Source organism: Chlorocebus sabaeus, chromosome 18 (genome assembly GCF_047675955.1).
Source record: "Chlorocebus sabaeus isolate Y175 chromosome 18, mChlSab1.0.hap1, whole genome shotgun sequence".
In the NCBI taxonomy this organism is placed as follows: domain Eukaryota; kingdom Metazoa; phylum Chordata; class Mammalia; order Primates; family Cercopithecidae; genus Chlorocebus; species Chlorocebus sabaeus.
The window spans coordinates 4,286,868-4,310,604 of NC_132921.1; the positions used below are offsets into that span (position 1 = coordinate 4,286,868).

Below are 23,737 nucleotides of genomic sequence, written 5' to 3' on the forward strand. Positions count from 1 at the left end.
AAACTGTGTTCTCTAATTATTAGATCAATTATATCCAATTTGCCTGATGAAAGCTTACGTTGTAAGAGAAATGACTATATTCAGGCAAAGGCAGAAGGCTGACACTTCAACATTTTTAACATTCTTAACATTTTAAACCTCAGCCCAGACATCCTACTAATAAATTTTTACTGTTGTCTTTTGATACACCTGTAAATCTAGAAAAATCATATGACCTTACACAGAAAATGAAACACCCATTTACAACAGGAACGTAAAAGTTTAAATCACTTTGGTCTATTCCTACTAGAATTTAAAGTACCCTATTCAGAACATGCTTGCCAAGCCATATGGGTTGATGTTTCTGGAAATCTTTATTATATATACATCCATCCCTGGGGAGAAGAAGCCATTGACAACAAGCTTTAATTCACTTTTTAGGCATTGTTTATTTCCATAAGCAGTAGAAGCCTCTCTCTTTTCTCTTTACTCTTCCTGACTTACTTTGCCTTAGCGTCTTGATTTTGGGGATTCATCCATTTTCTGCTGTGTCTGAGCACTGGGAGGTCAACAGATGCATGCTCAAGACTCCCATTAGACCGGAATCATCATTAAACTGCAGGCTTTCTTTTCGATTCCCAGTCTTTATTAAACCAAAAATGTTTTAACTGAAGGTTAAGCCACAGAGGTGATATGGACTAATTCTTTCTGTACTGAATTATTAATAATTTTATAAAGTAACGTAAAAATAACAAAAATTATGACGACACCTGATTAAACTATTTGAAAGGAGAGTGTTTGAATGCCTTAGAAAACAAAATGATATACTATTTTAAACAATAATCTCTAGTTAGTTAAAAATTCAGTGCCAATTCAATGCAATGAAGATTTACTGAACACGTCTTTGGTAGCTGCAGGGAGGATGCAAAAATAAGAAGTGTGAAATAGCATCTGCCTACAAGTGTGTGCTGGAGCAACATAAAATTCATAGACAACACTGCAAGGAAAAGTGTCAGCTGCCATTTTAATGCCGTGTGTTAGGACTCAACATGGATGATCTCATTTAACCTTCACAATACAGTGAGGGAAGTACTAGTTTTACTCCCATTTTACAGACAGGACATGGAAACCTATCTGTAAAGATCACAGAGCTGGTGCCTAGTGGAGTTGTCCCTTTGCTGCTTTGGGAGAGGAGGCAGAGGCCGGTTGCTGGTGGGCTCTGTTAGCGGCAGGCTGTTCGACGACCATGCGGGTAACATTCTCTGCAGCGAAGAATATGGAGGAGAAGGCACAGAAGTCATTGATTAGGCCATAATTTCTCCTCATCTATATATGTACCAAAGCTAATAAGTAGTGTTTATTCATTTCCTTATTAGGAATCAATTTTATGTGAGGCTTATTGGCTGAGTTAAGTTATTTAAGAAGCTAGAATTTGAAATTCATAGCTTTTGTTCTTCACTTGTACTGAAGCTGGTATCCTCCGAGCCTGTGCATTTGGTTGGTTTTAAGAGTGAGAGGTTCGCAGTGAAGGACGAAGGAAATAGACTTCGTTCACATACAGTGAGATTTCCTGCAATCCCTTACGGTCCTTGACTATCTTTTTAGGAGGCAGGAATTTAACAGGCAAGGTTAAAGGGCACAGATAAGAGGGAGTAAATTCTATACTTCTGATTATTTTGAAACACTGAGGTCATGTGGGTTTAAATATAGCTTAATCCAACTTGCCTTAATTTTTCTTTTTTTTTCTTTTTAAAATTTTTTTAGGATCTCGCTATGCTGCCCAGGCTGGTCTTGAACTCCTGGCCTCAAGTGACCCTCCCACCTCGACTTCCTAAAGTGCCAACGTTACAGGTGAGAGCCACCATACCTGGCCTTGTCTTGTTGTTTTTATTGCTATTATGATCACCCTTTGTAAGTAAATCTTTATGATCTGTACCTTTGATTGGCAGATCTGTATGCCCGTAGTGCTGGAAAAAAAGAGCAACACTGTGGAGTAACTGAATCTTGAGTTGGCATTTTCAGTTTGTCTGAGACATTCTGACGCCTCGATTTGATTCAACTAAAATGAGCTGTCTGATGGCTGCACTTTGGAATCAACAGGAAGACTTTAAAAATGCAGATGCCTAGGCTCCACCCCGGGGGCTCCACCCCTCTCTCCACCCCCAGATATTCTGCTTTAATTGGTTTCCTCAGGTGATTCTAATAAGCAGGAGAAGTCCTGGTGGCAAAAGCAGAGTCCTGCCTTTAAGGAGCTTGTAATTACAGTGCCTCTTCTTTGAGAAGTCTCCAGTCTCATTTTCTGAAAACAGAGATTTTTTTTTTAAATGTAAATTATTTCTGCTCATATAAATTGCCCACTGGGTATCTGGAGGAGTGTTTATGCAATTGATTTGAGGGCAGTTAGGTATTAAAAATCTTGTGGAAATAAATGAAACCAAGTTGCACAAACATTTTAAAGTCACTTTTCTATAATGCAGGTGTGCACAAACTAGCGACGCCGACTGGACAATGTCCAGAGGACTTCCTTTTTCACTGGCCTTACCCTGAAGGGGTGTCTTCCAGCACATGCTCTCTCTGCTTTGAAGCAGTGGTCCCACAAATTTTTCAGCGTGGCCCTCTCTGCCTGTAGCATGCATTTAGCACCTGCAGGGTCTGTGAGTGCCCTGGAAACAGGCCTCCCTCCACCTGGGCACATGCAGCACAGCTCCAGAGTGCAAGCTTAGCGCCTGCAGGAGGCTGGACCTGGTCCCACTCAGCCAGGGATCCCACACGCTGGCTGGGATCAGGTCAGCAGGTCAGCATACTGGGCCCTTGTGCTTGGTGTGGTCCATTTGGACTGGGTCACGCCAGCTAAGCTGGGAGGACTCTTCCTGGAATCCCCTTGGCTGCATCTTTCCAAGAAAGCAGGGCCCGAAGAGGCGTGTTTGCGGTGTTTGGAGACCGGCACTGGCACGGCTGCTGTGTCTGCTGTGTCTGTGTCTGGGTCAGTAGCGGGCCTCCCAGTCCCTCTTCCCTGACAGGCTCCTCTGCAGCTTTTCCCATTGCTCAGCTAGGTGCATGCTTGGGGGAAAGGAGACCAGCGTCCCCTTCAGATCACACATCCCATGTGGTCAGGGGCCAGGAGGTGTGAGAGATCCTGAAGGCCCCAGTCCACTGTTGCAGGTTCTCCCGTCCCTGAGGCCCCACCTTGTCCTTGCTCTCCCGTCCCTGGCCATCTTTCCTGTGACCTCAGGCGCAGCAGAAGCCACAGCTTCGTACACAGCGTAAGCAGTGCTCACAACTGCATAAGGTCGCAGCCCTAGAATAAATCTGTCATCGTACATATGTCCCAGTGCATCTGACTCTGATGGATGGGCTCCTGCTCGTCTCCCCTGCACGGTGCCTGTTTGCCTCTCCACTTTTCCTGTTGCCGCTTGTGCAGAAACCAGCGTGGCACCCATCATAATGGGTTCTAATTTGCTGCGACTAAGGCCAGAAACTGGGAGTTGTTCTTGCTGTTTGGCTGCTTTTGTTTGTTGGTTGGTTGTTTTCTGTTTTGTTTTGTTTTCAGGGAAGGGACCTTTTTTTAATCCCTGGTACATAGAAGGTGACAACTAATAACTGTTTGTTGAATGAACATGCGTTTACCGTTTACCTTGTCAGACTCAGATCCGCTGAGATGGGTCTAATGCTGTGATGTTACACATTCAGATCACTCTCCATTCTTAGGGGTTTTACCTGCATTCCACTGAGGGGTTTGGAGTAGGGTGTGGGGGAGGCATGGAGCTGCTTAATTTTTAAAGAGGGACCTTCCCATTTGACTTCTTGAGAGAGAATCTTTGCCACTTGCATGTCCCTTATTCTAGTTCCTGGGTCATACTACGCCTTCAGTCAAGTTTTTGTTAGTGAGTTCATATCTTTGCTTGTTGCAAAAGTCACAGCAGAGAAGAGCAGGTGAGTCCTTATTGACGGTCCTGGGCTCCACAGCACTTTGGGGGTAATCTGCCATTTTTAAACAGCTCTCAACTGTTTATCAGCTCCGTTGGTCAAACTGCCATTCTCCCCTGGCCTCAAACATGGCTTCTCTTTCCAGTCCTCAAATAAATGAGGTAAAGAAACCCAAACAAATACTCTGGAAGGTTCGTCTCCTGCATTTGCTGATGGCTTTCCTTAGAAGCAGGCACCCAGACCCAGGCCAACTTGCACGGCCAGTTTAGACCATTTTCTTTCCTCTCTGCAGGGCTACACCTCAGCTCACTTATGTCTGTTCTGTTTTAAAAGATGCTTAGGACATGGGCACTTGAATGGAGCTCTTTGAAGTAGAAGCACCACATAAATCTAAGAAAAGAAAAGTAAAAGGCAGCTCCAGTCATCTGCAGCTCTCCTCCCTCACTAGTGAGAGAAACCCAGTCCCGCAGAGTCATTTTTCGTCTTTGGGTGTTTTCCAACCATGGCTTCCTCCCTTTCATCTCACACTAAACTCCATTTAGATCCGTTGGTGTAAATGTACATTAAAAATGTAGCGATGCTTCTTTTAATGAAACCACTGCATTCTAATGAGTCATGACTTTTTGGAAGTTGAATTATAGAAGTAAAAATAACATAGAAAGCAGAGAGACACAGTCAAACCTATCAATGAAGGGATGGAGCCAAGGACGGAGACTTGAAAACTCATGAGGACCCCACTAACAGAGGGCCAACCTGCTGTCAGGTCCAGATATGTGCATGGGAGGGTACCAGTGGCTGGAAGCTCTAACTTGTGCTCAGGTAAGGAGAGGGGTCACAGAGAGGCCATCACTGGAACCTTCCTGCCCTGGAGCTGTGCTTACACATGGGCACACTGTTGAAACTGGAGAAAAGCCAATGAGAAGCTCATCAATTCTGCTACCCTCAGCAAACCCTGGACATAGCTTTCCTGGAGCCATGGTTGTAGCCTTCCTCCTGCTCGTCTGACCTGGGGTGAGGTTGTGCAGAGCTGGTTCATTTTACAACGCCCCCCCAAGTTGCTTTCAAATATTCACTTCAGGACTGGTGTCCTTTTGAGTTCTCCAGAGAGCCAAATAATGTTTAAGTACCTTCTAAGCATCAAACACATTATCTCATTACATTTTCTCAACAATCACGTAATTTCAGTGTGAGCCACAGTGTTCTATGTAGGCAGACAGATGCAAGAGGTTTAGGCACACAGCTAATGAGAGCTGAGACCTGAACCCACGTCTGCTGGTTCTGAAATGCAAGACCATTAGCTTCCCTCAAAAGAAACCCAAACTTACTGCAGGAATTCATTCCCCAACAAATGTTTATCTACTTATTTACAGATGCCTAGCATTTCTTTTACTGATAGCAGAAAAAGAAATTTCTTTCATTCCACAGAAATGAAAAAGTTAAAATACAGATTAAGTTAAGGCAGTAAATGAAAGTAAAATTGAATTCAGCAAAAATTGTCAGCACCCCTAGAGACAAATACCTACTACGGATTGTTTGCTGATTCCTACTGAGGGTGGACATCTGTGGTGAAGGAAGGAGGCTCAGATGAAAAGGGGAAAAAAGGCAAAGGAAACAGATGCTGAAACACAGACTTCCTCTGTGGGCTCTGGCCAAGAGAGGCTGCACTTGGAGTCACCCAGTGTCCTGCTAATTGCTACAATGAGTTGTCCCTTGCTATAACTCACATATGAGCTATCATCTTCAGTCTGGGAGACTCTTTCCCATAAGACTTATCAGTGAAGCTGAATACTGAGTTTGCTTTCTGCATTTTCCTTTTGCTCTTATGGTGTTACCATCGACTGCTGTAAAGTAATTACCCTTTCTAGGTGGTGAAATATGCTTTAAAGCTGGGTCTGAGAAACCCAGCTTCAGTCCTAAGGTTCCAATTGACCTAAGTAGATAGAGTGCCAGTGTAGGCCTAAGATTCAGGAAACTGACATGTTTTAATGTGAGGGAATCTGAGCAGTTTTCCACATTGGATTTTAATATAACTACACAGCAGGATGGCTGGCTTATGGTTCATCCCAACGCTTTCGGAAGGAGGAGTCAGGTACATACACTGGATTGGTGTCATCAGACACAAGAGAGCATTTGAATACAGATGAGTGTCTGTGACTCAGGTTTGTCTGCCATCTTCCAGGTGCTTGTTTCTGAGCTTGTAGTAGGGTAGGATCCTTCTAATAAAATTCGAGAAAGTTTACATACATTAAAATACTTTTAAGTGCAAGAATCTGTAAGAATGTAATAATTTACCTGAGGGGAAGAATTTTTTGACACCGTGTATTAGTCTGTTCTCACACTGCTAATAAAGACATACCCAAGACTGGGTAATTTATAAAGAAAAAAGAGGTTTAATGGACTCATAGCTCCATACGACTGGAGAGGCCTCACAATCATGGCAGAAGGTAAAGGAGGAGCAAAGGCACATCTTACACGGAAGCAGGCAAGAGAGCATGTGTGAGAACTGTCTTTTATAAAACCATCAGATCTCATGAGACTTATTCACCATCATGAGAACAACATGGGAAAGACCTGCCCCCCACGATTCAATGACCTCCAACCAAGTCTCTCCCATGACATGTGGGCAGGATGGGAGCTACAATTCAAGATGCGATTTAGGTGGGGACACAGCCAAACCATATCATACCATGTTACAAATGAGGCAGAGGCATTCTCCCAACTTCCACATGGAACACAGCATGGCTCCAACCCATTGAGAGTCAGGAAACCAGTGTTTCTTAGCCACTTAGATCCAAGGGGCAAGGGATGAGCCTTCCCCACAGCTCCTGTGGTGATGGCTCAACCAGCAGCAGCAGGGCTTAGTGACGCAGAGCTGAGGAGGGCAGGACTGACTCCTGGGGGAAATTATGATGCCTGGAGGAAGACAGGTTCACAGTGGCTATTGAGAGCATTGCAAGACACCTCACAGATTTCAAAGCTGCAGAACTCTTGGAAATTGATGAATCTTGAAAACAGTTATTATTTATTATTATTACTTTTTAAATTTTTGTGGGTACACAGTAGGTGTATATATTTATGGGGTACGTGAGTGTTTTTTTTGTTGTTTGTTTTTCTTTTTCTTGTCTTTTTTTTTTTTTTTTTCTTAAGACCAAGTATCCCTCTGTCACCCAGGCTGGAATGCCATGTCGGCTCACTGCAACCTCTGCCTCTGGGATTCAAGCGATTATCCTGCCTCAGCCTCCCGAGTAGCTGAGATTACAGGCACTGCCCACCACACCCGGCTAATTTATGTATTTTTAGTAGAGATGGGGTTTCACCATGTTGGCCAGACTGGTCTCGAACTCCTGACCTCAAGTAATCCATCTGCCTCACCCTCCCAAAGTGTGAGCCATTGTGCCCGGCCAGTACATGAGATGTTTTGATACAGGCATGTAATGTGAAATAAGCACGTTATGGGGAATGGGGTATTCATCCCCTCCAGCATTTATTCTGAGTTACAAACAATCCAATTACAATCTTTATTTTAAAATGTAGAAAACATTTGTTCTTGAGTACAGCCTGGGATCCTCCCAGAGATGACTTATGAGAAACCTTGAGGGGTTCTTTCCTCTGAGTCCTACTAAGTGCCCGTGTTTGACCCTAGGATGACATGGCTTAGGAACATTAAGAAACGATCGGCTTAGAAACATCCCAGGAGGTGCATGCCTCTGGAAGCAGGTAACCTTCTGGGACGGGCCCTTTCCAGCTTGTCTTGGGGTTTCCACTGACCCTCATAGAAGTGAATACAGGGATAATTAAGGTCAGTTTGAAATTGTGCTCATTGTCAACTCACTTTTCTTGATGAGGATTGGTCCTTTGACTCAGAAAACAGCAGCCAGTGAGCAGTGAAGCCCCGCCTTCAGATGCTTCTGGTACCCATGTGAAGGCAGCTTCACTTAGGAATGGGAGTAAATGCTACCTTTAACTTTGCTGTTGGGGTTATATTGAAGAGTTTGATGTTGGTCAACCTGTTTCCTGATGGATGTGTGCTCAGGGGCCTTTGACATATCTTGAGAGAAACAACATTGAGGGGATTGACAAAGACACTGAGCCATTGACTGAGTGTGGGGCTCAAAGAAGTGCTTCACTGTGGCCCACCCAGCTGGAGAACATGAAGTTCTTGAAGGTACATTTGCAGAAGCAAAGCAAATCAAATATTCATATATTTTGATTTCACAAGTAAAATTATTACATTGCTGAAGGCTTTACCAGTAGCTTTGCAGAGTTGATCCAAAGCTGTTGGGGCCATCCTTTGTTCCTTAAGAGCACAAAGTGCAGAGCTGTGGCTGGAAACTGCTTTGCGTGTGAGCTAAGCTCCTTCATCCATAAGCAGCAGGGAACCTTGCTCAAGCCTCTTCAGAGTGGGCCGATTTTTCACACTTGAGATCAGAGTCCCAGACGGTCGTATCATCAGAAGAGGAAATTGTCAACACATTTTTCCAGAGTATTTTACAAGGAAGTTTGAAACTGCATGGAAGGAGCCATTGCACTTGAAGCTAAAATGGACTTTTATTCGAAGGAAAAATATATGAGGAGCTTCCGATCTAATTAAACAAAGGACCCTTGATCCAATTGTACATACGCGGTGTCTACAGTTCTGGTACTGAACAGTAACACTTTGCAGGCCCATGTAAATAATTGTAAATGGTTTCACTAGCATTTCACATCAATCAAGACTCCACCAGTATCTTGTGAAACTCTCCCCTGGGCTGTACTCAAGCCACATGGACATTTTCTTGGTTATGGGCACCGCTCAGGTGTTCTCATTTCCGACCTTGACTACAGGCACTTTCTTCTCCTTGGAAGATCTTTCCTTCTCTCTGACTTTGCTAACTCCTCTTTATGTTTTGGGTCTCTAGATAAATATCTCTTCCTCCAGAAAGCCTTCCTGGACCCTCAAAGTCTGGTGTTGCCCCTAAAACACCTCTCTCATAAGAACGTTTATTATATGGAGCTGTCACTGCCTGTAATTTCTTGACTTCCCTATAGGTTATAGGGGCCTGGATGTAGGGGCCACAGTATTCCCAGTTACACTGCAGTCAGGTAGCAGATGTGTGTCACGGGGTGGACCACATGCCTATCAAGTCGGTTTCCCATTTAGAGAACATAGGAGGAATCTATTTTCTCGCTACATTTGTAGTTAGGTTAGGACTAGATTATCACCTTTAGTCAATGGAGTGTGGGTAGAAGTTACAGACACTACTTCTAGCTTGGCCAAAGAAACCTCTGCTCCACTCTCCTCCTCTGTCCACCTTTCCACTGTGATCACGGAGGCCAGGTAAGTGAGACAGCAGCACCACAGGTGGAGAGAATGGAAGGAGATTCCAGTGGGAGCTGCCTGAGTCACACTGGACTATGACACAAGCAAAAACAAACCTCCACTTTATTGAAACCTCTGAAGATTCGCAGCAGCTTAGTTTTGACAGCAGAATCTCACTCATCCCGACCCATACAGGACTCGATGAATATCTGTTCAATAAAAGAATGAGTGGCTGCTCAGCACCATTGCTCTCAGTGGTCTGCTGGACCCTCCCTGAGTGTGATGCACTTCTGTCCATGAGCCAGGGGTGCCTCCTTCAAGCAAGGGGCAGGTGAATGCAGGGAAGTCATCAAGGGACATCTTGAAGGTATGGATGGAGAAGTATGGACAAGCCGTTCACTGTGTCATGGCTTGTGTTCTGAAGGACATCGTACATACTTTCTCTCTGCTAATTGTTCATCTTTGCCTCCTGATATGGTTTGGCTCTGTGTCCCACCCACAATCTCGTGTTGAATTGTAATTCTCAGTGTTGGGGAGGGACCTAGTGGGAGGTGATCAGATCCTGGGGATGGATTTCTTTCTTGCTGTTCTGGCTATAGCAAGTGCGTTCTCACGAGATCTGGTTGTTTAAAATAGTGTGGCACCTCCACTTTTGCTCTCTCTCTCCTGCCACCATGTGAAGAAGTTGCCTTATTCCTCTTCACCCTTCTGCCATGACTGTAAGTTTCCTGAGGCCATGACTGTAAATTTCCTGAGGCCTCCCAGCCATGTTTCCTGTACAGCCTGCGGAACTGTGAGTCAATTAAACCTCTTTCTTAATAAATTACCCAGTCTCAGGTAGTTCTTTACAATAGGATGGGAATGAACTAATACACCTCCTTCTGCTAGAGTTAAGGAGCCAATAGAAGGACGTTCTTTGTTTCTGTAACTGAGGCCATGGGGTCTGGGCTATGCAAAATCTAGAGACCACACATGTTCCAGAAATAGTGCCAGTTGGAGAGTCACATTGACTGGGTTTAAAGAAGTATGCTGCCTCCAGAACTGTGTGACCCTGGGCAAGTGCCATAACTGCATGAAGCTCGGGAAGGAAGGAAAAGTTGTTGAATAAAGGCATGTATCAATCTGCACAGTGGGAGATAGTAGTATCTTCCTTGCAGGGATGATGTGAAGATTAAATCGGTAAATACTTGTAGAGGTTATTGGCATGCAGTGTGTATGGTCAATAAATACTTGATGTTTGTGGGCACAAAGTGTCGATATTAATGCTTTTGTTCTTGGCATCCCTTGGTGCTGATTTAGCGTAGAACTTGCAGATTTGACTCTTTGAAAGGTAATCTATAACTTGGTCATTCTCTGTCCATTTTTTGATAACCCTAACCAATAACCAATGCAGGTTAACTAAAGGATGCTTCTAAACTGTTCTGAGAAATTTTGAGCACTCTGGCTTATTGTCTGAGACTATAATAATATTAATTCAATATAAGCATAAAAGATCAATGCTATCAAGGTGCTCCTATAAATTGTATGGTCAAACCTTGCTCCCCCAAGTTCTATATGTATGACTACACTTTCATTGGCCAACCTATATTTAATAATGTCATTCTTATTTCTTTGTCAATATCATAAACTGATCAAGTCACTGCTACTCAAAAAAGTAGCTTCTGTTTCTACTGTCCAGAGTTCTCATTAAAACATTCTCATAAAAACAAGATATGTAATTAATAAAAAATTAATAAAAAGAAATGACATGATGTAGAATCCTCATTGTCTTATGTACTACTTAAGCAAACTGTTATTTTTGAATCTACTTTGCTGATAGGTTGCAAGATTTTTGAGAGATAAAACATATTGTATACTGTTTTACCAAGGAGAAAGTTTTTTTCTCCCTTCCACTGCTGGTACTTCTATCCTGAAGTACCTGATTTGGAGTCAGAGAAAGGAAAACGAGGGTTGCTGGCTTCCCAGATCTCAGCACAGGCTCACAGGTAGCACCTCCTGTGCTCAGGTGGTTTCTGATGAAATGCCATGCAGTGGTTAGAATGCAGGATATGGGATCAAACAGCCTGAGTTTAAGTCATTTCCCCATCACTTTCCTGCTATGTGAGCTTGGGCAAGTTATATCTGTTCTGTTCTTTTTCTCATTAACTAGGAAAAGGTAATAAAAAGAACACCTACCTTATATGATTCTTAAGAGGGTTTAAAGAGATAATAAATTTCAAGTGTTTTAGAACAGTGCTAGGCACAGTATAAAGGCTGAATGGACACCAATTGTTAATAACTATTTTTCTTCTTTCATAAACATTATAATAACAAGTCACTTTTTCTCTGCTCACAATTTCCAGTAAAAGAGAACTGGATAATCTAATGGAGTTCTACATTTTATTTTGAACTATTTTAGCAATATTCATAAAAATTCCATCACAATATGTACTATAAGGCAAGACAGTCAAATGACAATTAGATTTTAACAGCTAGTGGATTATAAAGTTTACTATTATTCATCTTTTTCTTCAAATAAACATTTGAATTATTGCTGTATAATTAAACCTGAGTGAAATGCTCCATGGATAATGACAGTTCCATTCTGCTTTTATGAAGAAATAGCTTCTACCCTGACTTGATAAACTTTAAACTTCGGGGACTTCTTCCTTTTTGAAAGTGAACATCGCTTACCGGAACTATGCAATCTGGATAGTGTGATTCTATTGAAGCCCTTTAGAACTGTGCTTCAGGAAAATGTCTAACATTTACACAACAATGCTAGAGCCCATGTAGTTGCGTATGGAGAAGAGATGGGATTTGAATTAAAGAACAGGTAGATTGCCAGTGAAATCTAATTTTAAACAAACTAAGAATCTAGACAGGGATTTACAAACTCTAAGAATACCATTAAATATGCAATCAATACAAAGGATGTTTACAATTCTTGTTGAACTACATGTAAATATATATCCATATGTATATTATATTGTGAAGACTCAGGGTAATAGAAGATAGTCTATGAAAAAGAAAAGAAATGGGGCAGCATTAGTTTTTGAAGTAAGCATGAACATTTAGTTAGTTGGAACTTTCAGGGTTGCTTTGCAGGAAACCATAAACTTATTATTTCCAGTGAAATAACCCCCTTTCCCCAGAGGCATACAGTATGTGTTTTACAGTGTGTCCTCATGCCCCAAGTAATTAGATGTCAAAATCAGGTGTCCATTCCTCCCCTACCTCCTTAAGTGGAAGCAGATCCCTCAGGATTTGGAAACACTTTTGGTTAAATTAATCTTGAGTGTTAGAAGGCCAAGAGGATGTGAAAACACCATAGATTCTTTGCTCATCTTTAATTCCATAATGAAGCTTGGTCCATTTGCTATCAAGACCTTTCTGTCAAAACTCACCTGGTTTGAAGTAAAAATACTACTCTTTAATTTGATACACTTGATAACTCTGCTTTCACTAGGGTTCTCAGTTCACAAAAGAACTCTGCCATATCATTACCTAATGGCCTAGAGCATAATCCTATCTCAGTACAGCGTGGGGAGATGGTACCCTTTGGCATAATTCTTACACCCCTCATCTGGAGATGTGACATGTCTAGCATTGTAGCCAGAAAACTACTGCTGGCTGCCAGACCATCCATGAGAAGTCTAGTTCTATGAGTAAGTGAATCCAACAAACAGAAATACACTCTTTGAGGGAGACAATGAAATTGCAATTCAATAAATAAAATTCCTTGTAAGAAAGAAGTAATTATATTATATGTATTGTGAGTGTATATACAGGGATGAAATTCTAAACATTTGACAATTGGCGTGGTAGAGGTGCCAGTCAGAGGCATTGCTGGCTTGTAAACCACTGCTCTGGTCCCACTGGGGCTTGATAACCAAACATACCCCATAAAGATACATGACTCAGATACTAATAGCTCATCCAAAAGTGCTTTGGAGTACAAAAGAGGAAACAAATTTAATTATGATTTGCATGAAATATTTGATGTAAACTTCATTTAATTCAATAAACAAAAATCAGAGTCAGATTGCTTAAAAAATATAAATCCATGGCCTATTTCAAAAAATAATAGATACTCTTTAGATAAGCTTAACAAACAGACAATTTTGGAAATGTGACTTTTCTGTTTTAACCCTTATGACACGGAGTATGGTAGCAGACCACTTGAGATCGGTTAGCATTTATTGAACTGATGCAGCAATGAAAAAAGGTATTTAGAATACGGTCTTTGATAATATAGTTTTTAAATGGGAAACAATCTGTAGAACTGGGTTTCTTTTGAATCATTCTAGTTTCCTTCTAACATTTAAGCTGAGCCTAATAGGATTCTGTGCTCTCAGCTAAAATTAATCAGGAGATGATTTATTAGGTTTTTACAATGTTTGCAGGTTGCCTTGACATTTAGTCAACGCTGCTTCATATACCTGCATGTCTGCCAGTGGGGGAAGCTGCAGATATTGGGCCTTTGAGGAGGTTTTGTAGGAGGCCTACCCACAAAAAGCGTAATTATTTATCTTTATTTTCCTTTAAGGAAAATTCGTTCTCTCTTTGGTACTTTAAGACTCCAGTAGCAAATCTTAATATTGTGCTTTGAGTGTGAAGTGTTTGCTGCAGTAAGAGGAAACCTGTGTTGCAAGACCAGTCAGAAAGTGGTGAGATGCTTTAGACCCCATCTGCGGAAGACGTTCTTTGGAGTGTCCTGTGGAACTTTTTCTCTTCCTGCAAAAAAGGCAAATAGCCAAAGAAGAATGATGAGTGATTTTCATGCAAAGAACAATATATCAAGAATATCTAAATTAATTTAACAATTACAAGGAATATTCTTGGCCGTATCAGTTTAAGATATGCTTGCAAGCGGGAAATGGTTTTCAATTTATATATGTCATTCTGGTATTTCTTCAGTGACTAGGACAAAAAAAGAAGAGAATTTTTGGATTTCTGTTAAATCGACTCATAATTTTTTAAAATGGACTCTTGTGTTTGAATAGCTGGCAAGGGTCATATAAAGGTCAGGCATTTAGCTCAAAAAGTGTGTCAGGCTTCTCTATGAAAAGTAAATAAGTAATGAATGAAAGAATAAATAAAATTTAGAAGTAAGTACAGTGCAAAGTATTATCTGATGATTGATTAATTATAAGGAGAAGTGGCCATTTATGATAAAACCATCTTACGGTAGAAATGATGACTGAAACAGATGCCCTGCTGTAGAACGGAAATAGCCTTCGTGTTTGGAATGTTTACCAGGGTTTGACAGGATGGGATGTCCTTTATTGGCATGAATCTGTCTTATTCATGACAGTATCACCAGAAAGGCAAAAGGGAACCCTTCTGATTTCTGAACAATCAATAATTGAAGGTGTGATTTTTGAAATCTCATGCTCTGCTGGGTAGTGTAATCGCCACTGTGTATCATGTGCCAGGGCTGTCAGAACCAAGTATCATAGACTGTGTGGCCTGTACAACAGAAATTTACTCTCTCTCAGTTCAGGAGGCTGGAAGTGTGAGGTCAAGGCATCAGTAGGGTTGGTTTCTCCTGAAGTGGGCCCATTTTAACTTACACCTTTGAAGGCCCTATCTCCAAATACAATTGTGTTCTGAGGTAGCAGGAATTAGGACTTCGACATACAAATTTTGAGGGAGACACAGTTCAGCCCAAAACACGTAACACATTGCAAAATGGCAAACCACCAAAAAGTCAGACCCTATGGTAGAACTCCAGTGTAGTGGTCTATTTTTCATTCCCTGCTCGTACTTATCACAGTACTAAAAACGGATTCAATGTTTGTGTCCAACACCTCAGTTCAATATTTAAAAAATGTATGACTTCTGTTGTTCATTTGAAATGAGAGGATGGGAGGCAGAATAGTTTCTGTATGTAAGAGAAGAAGAGGATGATGTCGGTGCTGGAGACAGCATGTGCATGTTAGTTTCTTTGTTTATTCGTTCACTTATTTATCAAACTCTGGCTGCCTGCTCTGAACTATGCCCTTTATTAAAGGCAGAGACACAGTTTAAGATCCCCTTTCTTTCCTCACAGGACTCGCAGACCAAGGTGGAAGGAGAAGTGAACATGTAAAGAATGATAAAGAAAATGTGGTACATATAAACCATGAAATACTATGCAGCCATAAAAAAGAACAAGATCATGTCCTTTGCAGGGAAATGAATAGAGCTGGAGGCCACTATCCTTAGCAAACTAGTGCAGGAACAGAAAACCAAATACTGCATGTTCTTACCTATAAGTGGGAGCTCAATGATGAAAACACATGGACACAAAGAGGGGAACAACACACACTGGGGTCTATCCTCTCTGACACGAATAAACTGCCTCCCATCCTCTTGTTACAAAATAAACAACAGAAGTCATACTTTTAAAAATATTGAAGTGAGGTTTTGGACACAAACCATTGAGTTCATTTTTAGTACTGTGGTAGGCATAAGCAAGACATTAAGAAATTAGGAAACTACGGAATGGGTTCTAGGCTTAACATCTGGGTGACAAAATAATCTGTGCAACAAACCCCCATAACACAAGTTTACCTACTCCTGAACTTAAAAGTTAAAAAAGACTGAAAAATGTTAACTCGTTTAACACATCTCTGATAACCACCCACTTGGTATCACACTTTCTGGGTGCTTGAGACGTAACCCTACATGAGAAAGAAATGGGGGCACTTGAATTCTCGCTGAGGGACACAGTTGGTGAATAATAAAGGCCACAAATACATATGCTGTAGAGTGTCAGAAGGTGTTGGGTTGATGGAGATGAGAAATTGAGTCAGGAAAGGGGCTGAGGAGTGTGACAGCATTGTTAATGGTAGGGTGGTCATAGAGGTCTCTGTGAGGTGGTAACTCATGCAGAGAAACTTGAAGGAGGAAAGGGAGGTGAGCACGTGAGTATCTAGTTGGGGACAGAGAAAGGAGAGGCCTTCCAGGCAGCAGGAAGAGCCAGTACAGATGCCCCAGCAGCAGTGTCCTTGATGTGTCCTAGGACCCAAGGATCCCGGTGTGGAGGGAGCTCAGGGAGAGAGGGCAGAGGGATGGAAGATGGCCTAGAAAGTGATGGGAGTTCATAACAAGTGAGGCTTTTCTTTTTCTTTGTCATTGTGAAGATTTTGGATTTTTTTTATTCTGAATGAAATGGGAAGCCATTGGAAGGTTCTGAGTAGAGTAGAGCTGTGGAGTGATGGGAAGCCATTGGAAGGCTTTGAGTGGAGTAGAGTTGTGGAGTGAAATAGGTATTAAAAGGGTCCCTTTAACCACCTACTGTGCTGAGTCTAGACTGGGGATGGGGGCAAAGATGCAAGCAGGGAAGGCAGTGAGAAGGCAACAGCAGCAAGCTGGGAGAGAGGGCTGGAGATGCACCCAGGGTGTTGGAAGGGTAGACGGTGAGATGGGATAGGATCCTTGGATACACGTTGAAACAGAGTCAACTTGATTTGCTTGTGGATTTAAGGAAGGGCAACAGAAAGAAAGGAGCCAAAGATTATGCACAGGTTATTATATTTTTCCCTGTGAAACTTAAATAATTGAATTTCTTTCAACTTAGGAGACTCTGTGTGAGGAGCAGGTTCGGGTTGGACACCTTCAGTCTGCAAACCAATTAGATATTCCCATGGCCATGGAGGGTCGGCAATGGGCTAAATGCACCTAGAATTCAGGAGAAATGTCAGGGCTAGAGAGAGAGATTTGGAAGTCACTGGCCTTTAAATGACATTTAAACCCATTGAGATGGGATTGGAAGGCTAAGAGGGTAGAGTAGACACCAGAGCACTAAGGACAGGGCTCTGGTGAATTTCAGCATTAAGAATTCCAGGAGACACAGGGGAACTGGCACAGGGGTCAGGAGGAAGTCAAGACGGTCAGTGGACTAGAGGGTGATGACAGCAGGTGACCGGAAGTGCCTATTTGCTCTCATGTCTGGTGGGTCATGGGCTAGGTACAGACTTGTGCCTCCATCCACAGGCAGCCTTCTCTAGGGGATAGAAAATTGCCACTAAATTACCAGGTAAAGAACTCACTGCCGAGGCTGCCAAGATCCAAATTGTCTGGGGGTTTGAATTGATCACCACCATCTTGAATTTAGTTCCCAGGAGGCAAAGGAACTTGTGGAAAGTACACAGCTTGCAGAATAACCTGCCACCCCAGCTGCCCACGGGGGGCCTTCACGTGCCACTGTGGCCCCAATACAACCTGGACGTTTGAAGACATAGACAATTAAGTGAGGTCAGGATCACAGCGAAAGCTTCACGTTGAAGGCCCCGTTTCACAAAATGATCCACCTATGGGGCTGTCACAGATGTCAAGGAGAGGGTTCCCTCCAGGGGAGGGAATGCATTAGGAAAATGCCTCACTGGAAATATTGTCAACATCCTGACAGGTGCGTGCAGGGGCCAAATACAATAGACACGGAAGGAGAGATGCCTTGTTCTCAGGGACAAAGCCCTTTTCTTGTGATTGCCTAAAGAACAGCGCTAAGGTGGGGCCGAAACATCCAAAGGTGTTTCTTGGGTTTTATGGCCCTTAGAAGAAAGGGCCTTCATGAGATGCCCTCGCTTTGTGCTGGTCTCCCACAGAGAAGGCTCACCAATTTTCAGATTCTCAAATTCCCCATGAAAGAAGTTATTTTTGTCAGAGAGGGAATTGTAAGTGGGTCCTTGAAGTCAAATCCACCATTGTTGTTCTCCTTTGACCTGGCCCTGCCAGCGACGCTGCAGAAAGACGTGATTGAAGAAGGGGCAGGAGATCCTAGCACAGGAGCCCGTTTGTCTTAGAAGAAAGCAGTTTGGTAATGATTTTCAATTAGAAAAGTTTTATTGGAGAGACTTTATCCTCCTTCACCTACTTAGAAACTTCATGGAGTGTGGGTGAAACCAAAAGTCAGGGGGAATAGGAATCCTGCTTTTCCACTGAACACAAAATCGCCTGCAATTTCTATGACTTTCTTATGTGCTCTAAGTAGGGTCGATTATTTTGGTAACCACTATTTCGCCACAGGACTTGAATAGCAATTGTATTTGCTCATTGTTCCATTTAGAAAAAAAAAAAATGCATTGGCTGAAATTGTTTCTGTGTTTCAGAAGAAATAAGTGCTTCAGACCTGGGAATTGTTTGTGGCTGATTAAGAAATCGCTTAGATGCCTGAATTAATCTGTGTGGTGTCTGCTAGGTAGGCACGCTTTTATAAATCTTTATAAACCTTAGTCCTGAGTCTGCGGCCCCAGTGCACAGCCTGTATCGGGGTGGTGGCCTCCTCTGGCCTTTGCTCTTGGCCAGCTTATCCCAGGAGGAGGGACCATAAAACCAGGGGGATGGCAGGCTGTCCCTGCCCTGTCATCAGTGGTCAAAACGCTGGGGCTTGACCTTCTTCTGGTGATTTACTCCTACGTGTCTTCGGAGCTGAGCTGTGGGCCTTGTGCGTCGTTCCCTGGTGCTGGGCTGCCCGTGGGCTGGCCCTTCTCTCTCTTGGTGCCTCCCTTTCTGATTCTCAGATCTCTGAACTGGCTTGGCTACTTAAATTTCCACCACCTGCTGCCTTCTCTACCCAGCCTGGGATGATACCGCAAAGGCTCGGGTTGCCTTTCTCCCTCGCCTCTGCTACCGCCTGCCTCTCTCTCTGCCAGGCTCTGCCTCCTCCCTGCCTGTGTCTGCACTAGCTCGTGTCACCGCCCCACCACACCTTGTTCTTTAACACACTGGGTTGCTGACCAGTACCTGGTGTCATGTTCCCACCACAGTCACATTGTATGATGCCACCTTCAGCCTCACCTATAATGTTTGGGGTAGTGTATTCCATGGCCTACAATGGCTGGGAGAAAAACGCTGATAGGTGGCCCTGGCTAGGCATGGCAGGAGTGGTAGACACCGTGTTGGGGAGGAAAGAACACGATTCATCTAAAGGAGGCAGAATCTGGGGCTTTAAAAATGTTTCCTAAGTAGGAAAGTTGATCTATCTTGTCAGAAAAAAAAATAGTAAATCGTAGCTCACATATAGATGAGGCTTTTTATGTCCTAGGCCCTGTTCTACATCCTTTATTCATATGAATTAATCTGCTGGGCACAGCAACACTGTAAGGTAAGTATTTCTGTGGTCTTCATGCTATCTGTAAGGCAAGCATAGACAGCCTGAGGAAGTCACCTGAAATTACACATCTAGGGTTTGGTTGCCTTGGGATTTCGCCCCAGGCCATCTGGCTCCAGAGTGCATTTCCAAGCCCTACCCTCTGCCAAGCTTTTCAGAGAAGTCAAGTATGAGTATTTATAAGAAATCTAGCAATGTTTGAACAATGTCTACATATTTGAACTAAAAGATGAAACAAAACATGGCTGACCATGCTCAGTCCATGGGCCCTGGGTTGCCATTTGGGTCCTAAACCATGAGGGTCAGTCCACAAGAGAATCAGTGCAATTTCCAGTCTTCAGCCTCACACATGTGGTGCAGAGGAGGACTATGCACTTGCCTCTACCTTCCTAGCTCTTCTCCTGTTAGGCCCGGCACGGGCAGCCCCTCTCTGAGGCTGGTCTGCATGTGGTGTCTATGGAGAGTCAGTAGAAGCCCTGGGCAACCCCCTCTCTGTGAACTGCTGATCCAACAGAGTTCCAAGGAAGCTTCTGTTTGCTCATGATTTATCCCCTGACATCCTCCGCCAAGACCTGCAGACATCAACATCTCTTACACGTCTACTTTTGGGTGCTGAATTGTGGTGTCAAAGCACACAGTCCACTTAGCAGAACGGATTTTTTTTTTGTCTTGTTTCTGTCTAAAGCTTCTTAGAAAATGATTTCCCTGTAATTTGAAAAAGAGCAGTGAGTCAATAAGTAGCTGTTACCATTATAGACTTCCCCAGTCATAGGAATATTAGGATAAGCCCCAGTTCTGTTACTTCAGAAGGTTAATTATTGGAGGTTAGCAGATACTTCTCAGGTCCTTTAAAGAAACAAAGCCAAAAAGCAATACAAGAGCAGACCCACTTCAATCAGCCCCTCAGCCCAGCCTGACTGAGGCCCCTCCATAGGGCCCTCCACTGGGGTCTGGAGGAGAGGCACACCACGTACCAGACACAGGCTCTATGGGGCGTGAGTTGATGAGCAAAGAACAAGCCTACGAAACTGCAAAAGGAAAGTTAAATACCTTACTGACCCTGAGGACCCTGAGTAAAACAAGAACTCAGAGAAGTCTGAGGTCAGTGCGAGCTTGATTTACTGTGAGGGAGGAACGGCTTTTCCAAGAGGAGGAATAGGATTGGCGGGACTTTTCCAAGTTGAGAGGAAAAGGCTATTTCTGTGGCTGTGGGGTGGCCAAGTTCAGAGAAGGGGCCAGGGCTTCCAGAGCCCTGCTACCCCTTGGGTAGCCCTGCCGTGTTTGTGTAGAACCTTGTTTCAGTGCTTTCGTCACATTGCAGAGCTTGCCCATTTTGCAGATACAATTCTCTGCATCTGAGTTTCTCCAGTGAATTTACACAAGGCCATGCGGAAGAAGGAAGGCCATGCGGAAGAAGGAAGGCCATGCGGAAGAAGGAAGGCCATGCGGAAGAAGAAAGGCCATACGGAGTCACGGTTCCCCCAGTGGGGTCGAGAATGAGCCAAGACATCCATGTGTGTCTGGGCCTTGTGGGAGGTGCCTGGCCTGGTGAACGTGGGTGCTGAGTGGGGAGGAGTGGGGGAGAGCTTGCTGCTGGTGTGGAACCAACTCCCGGAGGGTCTTAAAGGCAGGTAGAGGGGTTTGGATGTGTACTTTTGAGAAGACAGACGTGAAACATGTTTAAGAAAGATGCACCCACGGTATAAACGTGATGGGGAAAGGGAAGGTGTGAGGTTTGAAAGACGGAGAGGAGGAAATTACTGTGATATAGACGAGGAGATGCTTTGGGCCTGCAATGGTGATGGAAAAGGAGAAGCAGCCGGAAGACAGAAGCTGGTGACGCGCTGGGTGTAGGGACTCACTGAGGGAAGAGTGTGAAGGGTGAGTCCCTGGACAGCTGAGCAGGGATGGGGAGTTCACTTGTCAGGGAAGTGGGAACTGCAGATGCTGTGTGCCTGCTCCCCTCCACCTGGCTGCCCCTGGAGTACCCACAGCCAGACCCCACCCACTGCACGGGATCTCTCCTCTAGGGGGTTCTCTGGCCTAGCATGGAGAGGTTGGAGATACAAAGGAGTAAGGCTCCAGGAGCCGCCCTCAACCCGAGGGTGGCAGTTATTAGATACCAGCCCAAGTGTGTAGGCCTTCCCTCCATGGTCAACTCAGAGGGGCCCCGGGAGGGGTCACCTCCTTGTTCACGTGCCACTGGCTGCCTTTCCCTTCCCCACCCACTCCTCTCCTCCCTCCCTTGCTTCCTGGGATCCTAAGTCCGGTCTGAGAGTCTGAATTTGGAAGAACCCAGTCTAAGAGAGAAGAGCTCCTGGGAAGGCATACACAAATCTGTGTTCAGGGAGGAAAGAGAAGTGTGTTTTAAATTTACCAGAGGCATTTCCTGCTGTAAAGAAGGTGGTAATGATTTTCTATTCACCATGGATTTCCTTCCCTTTCCCTTTCCCTTCTGTCCTCTGCTGAGCCAACGCAGGAGTGGAGAGAGAAGGTATTTCCTGGAGACATGGTGGTCTTTTGCTTAGAGTTGTTATCCAAGGGAATTTAGATATTTTTTAAGTAAGTGACATAATGTTTTCCTTTTAAACTGATTCCAATATCAAAAAAAATTCATTCACCTTTGGCTTCTGTATCATGAAATGCCTTCAGAGACAAGCAACGTAGGACTTTAATGTTTGAGTTCCGGTGTGTGTCTAACTCTGGTAGGAATGAGGAAACCATGCTTTCACAAGGAGCACAGCATTTAGAGGCCCTTCCCTGGCACCCCTATTTGATGCCTCTGGGTACACGATGTTTGCTGACTATGTGTGCTATATGGAGTTGATGGTGTTGTCTGCCTCCCTTTAAAAGGTAGTGTCTTCAGAGAGGGAAAGAGATTAACCAATGTGGGAAGTGTGAATTCATGTTGGATTATTTTCTCTTCTCCGCTTCTTTTATTGGAATGTTTTCTGCTCGTCAATGTTCTGGGAGAAGCGTGGAGCTAGTTTATTAGTACTTTTTGAAGCTCCTAGTCAGAATCTGGAGATTTCATAACTTCAAAGTGAGATTCAATTAGACACAAGAGAAGTTAAATTGACTTAAAATTTGGCTGGGGATTTCTTTTAACAATAATGGTGTGTGTTTAAGATGTCTGTTATAACACATACAGCCTTAAACTACACGTGTTGTCTTTTTCTCCAAAGATATGGGTGTGTTATTTTCTCTAAACCAAAATATGAAATAATTGAATAGTGGTCGGAAAGTGCTGACAACGCTTTTGTCAGACTCATCTTGCGTATTGAAGGGCTTGGAGTCCCAGCTGACATGTTCTGTTTGTGCTCCTGATCACACCAAAGATCATTAGTATAAATGAAAGGAAGGACACTTTCAGCTTTTGGTTACTAAGTCAAAACAGAGTGTGTTTTGAATGTGGTGTGATGAACATGGACATTTTAAGTAAAATCACTGGCTTTGTGGGTGCCTGTGTGTACACAGGATGTCAGTTTCTGAATGAACATTTGCTTTATGAGTGCATCGGAGACCTTCAAGTTGGGTCATTTCTAGATGGGAAATACCTTCTAAATAGAAAATACCTTCCCTCTCCACTCCCGCATTGGCTCAGCAGAGGACGGAAGGGAAAGGGAAGGAAATCCGTGGTGAATAGAAAATCATTACCACCTTCTTCTAAGCAGGAAACGCCTCTGGTAAATTTAAAACACGCTTCTCTTTCCTCCCCGAACACGGATTTGCATATGTCTTCCCAGGAGCTCTCCTCTCTTAGATTGAGTTCTTGCAAAGCTGTACACTCATAAGAAGGACAGAAACGACAAAGTCTCAATAAGGATTATGGAACGCTTTATCCCAGGCTATGAGGAAGGGGACACAAGAAATACATGTGAAAGCCTCGATTTCTAATTTAACTTAATTTTTAAAAACTCAGGCCTTCAATGTTTCTTGTCGGGAAGACCCTGTCGTCTTTCAATGGTCTGCCTGTCTTTTTTCTCTCCTCTGCACTTAAATCCATTTACAACCAATACTAAGTTAGTTGGTCTTGAAACAAGATCCTAAGCAAACAACTTCTACTCCAGCCCTCCACTAATTTCCCACTGCGACTGCGTTTCACCCACACTTCAGCTCTGCCACGGGTGGCCCGCCACCACACACCAGCAGGCCACATTTTCAGTCACGCTTTCTTCCCCCGGGTTCCTGTGCTCCAGCCCCACGGGGACTGACGGTCCCAAAACACAGTGTGCATCTTCCTCCCTGGACATGGGATCCGCGGCCCCTCTGCTTGCCCCACCTGCCTTCGTCTCATTCTGCAACCCGGTCTTGGAGCCTGTCTGTTATGTAGATCTCAGACCGCCTCTCTGGGTATGGTCGCCTCTCCACTTTGAAGGGGCACCACACTTTGGATCACTCGTCAACCCAGCCAGCACGATTAGACCCTGCGGTATGCTGAGCCCTGGGGATGT

At 43.7% G+C, this 23,737-nt stretch overlaps 1 long non-coding RNA gene across 1 annotated transcript in view; it reads left to right on the plus strand.

Moving 5' to 3' along the window:
• Positions 1-1,620: 1,620 nt before the first annotated feature.
• LOC140709037 (uncharacterized) overlaps positions 1,621-23,737 on the plus strand; it is a 116,131-nt gene continuing 94,014 nt past the window's right edge. Inside the window, exon 1 of the long non-coding RNA XR_012089369.1 lies at positions 1,621-1,830. This is a non-coding gene — a long non-coding RNA (uncharacterized lncRNA). The remainder of the gene's footprint in view (positions 1,831-23,737) is intronic.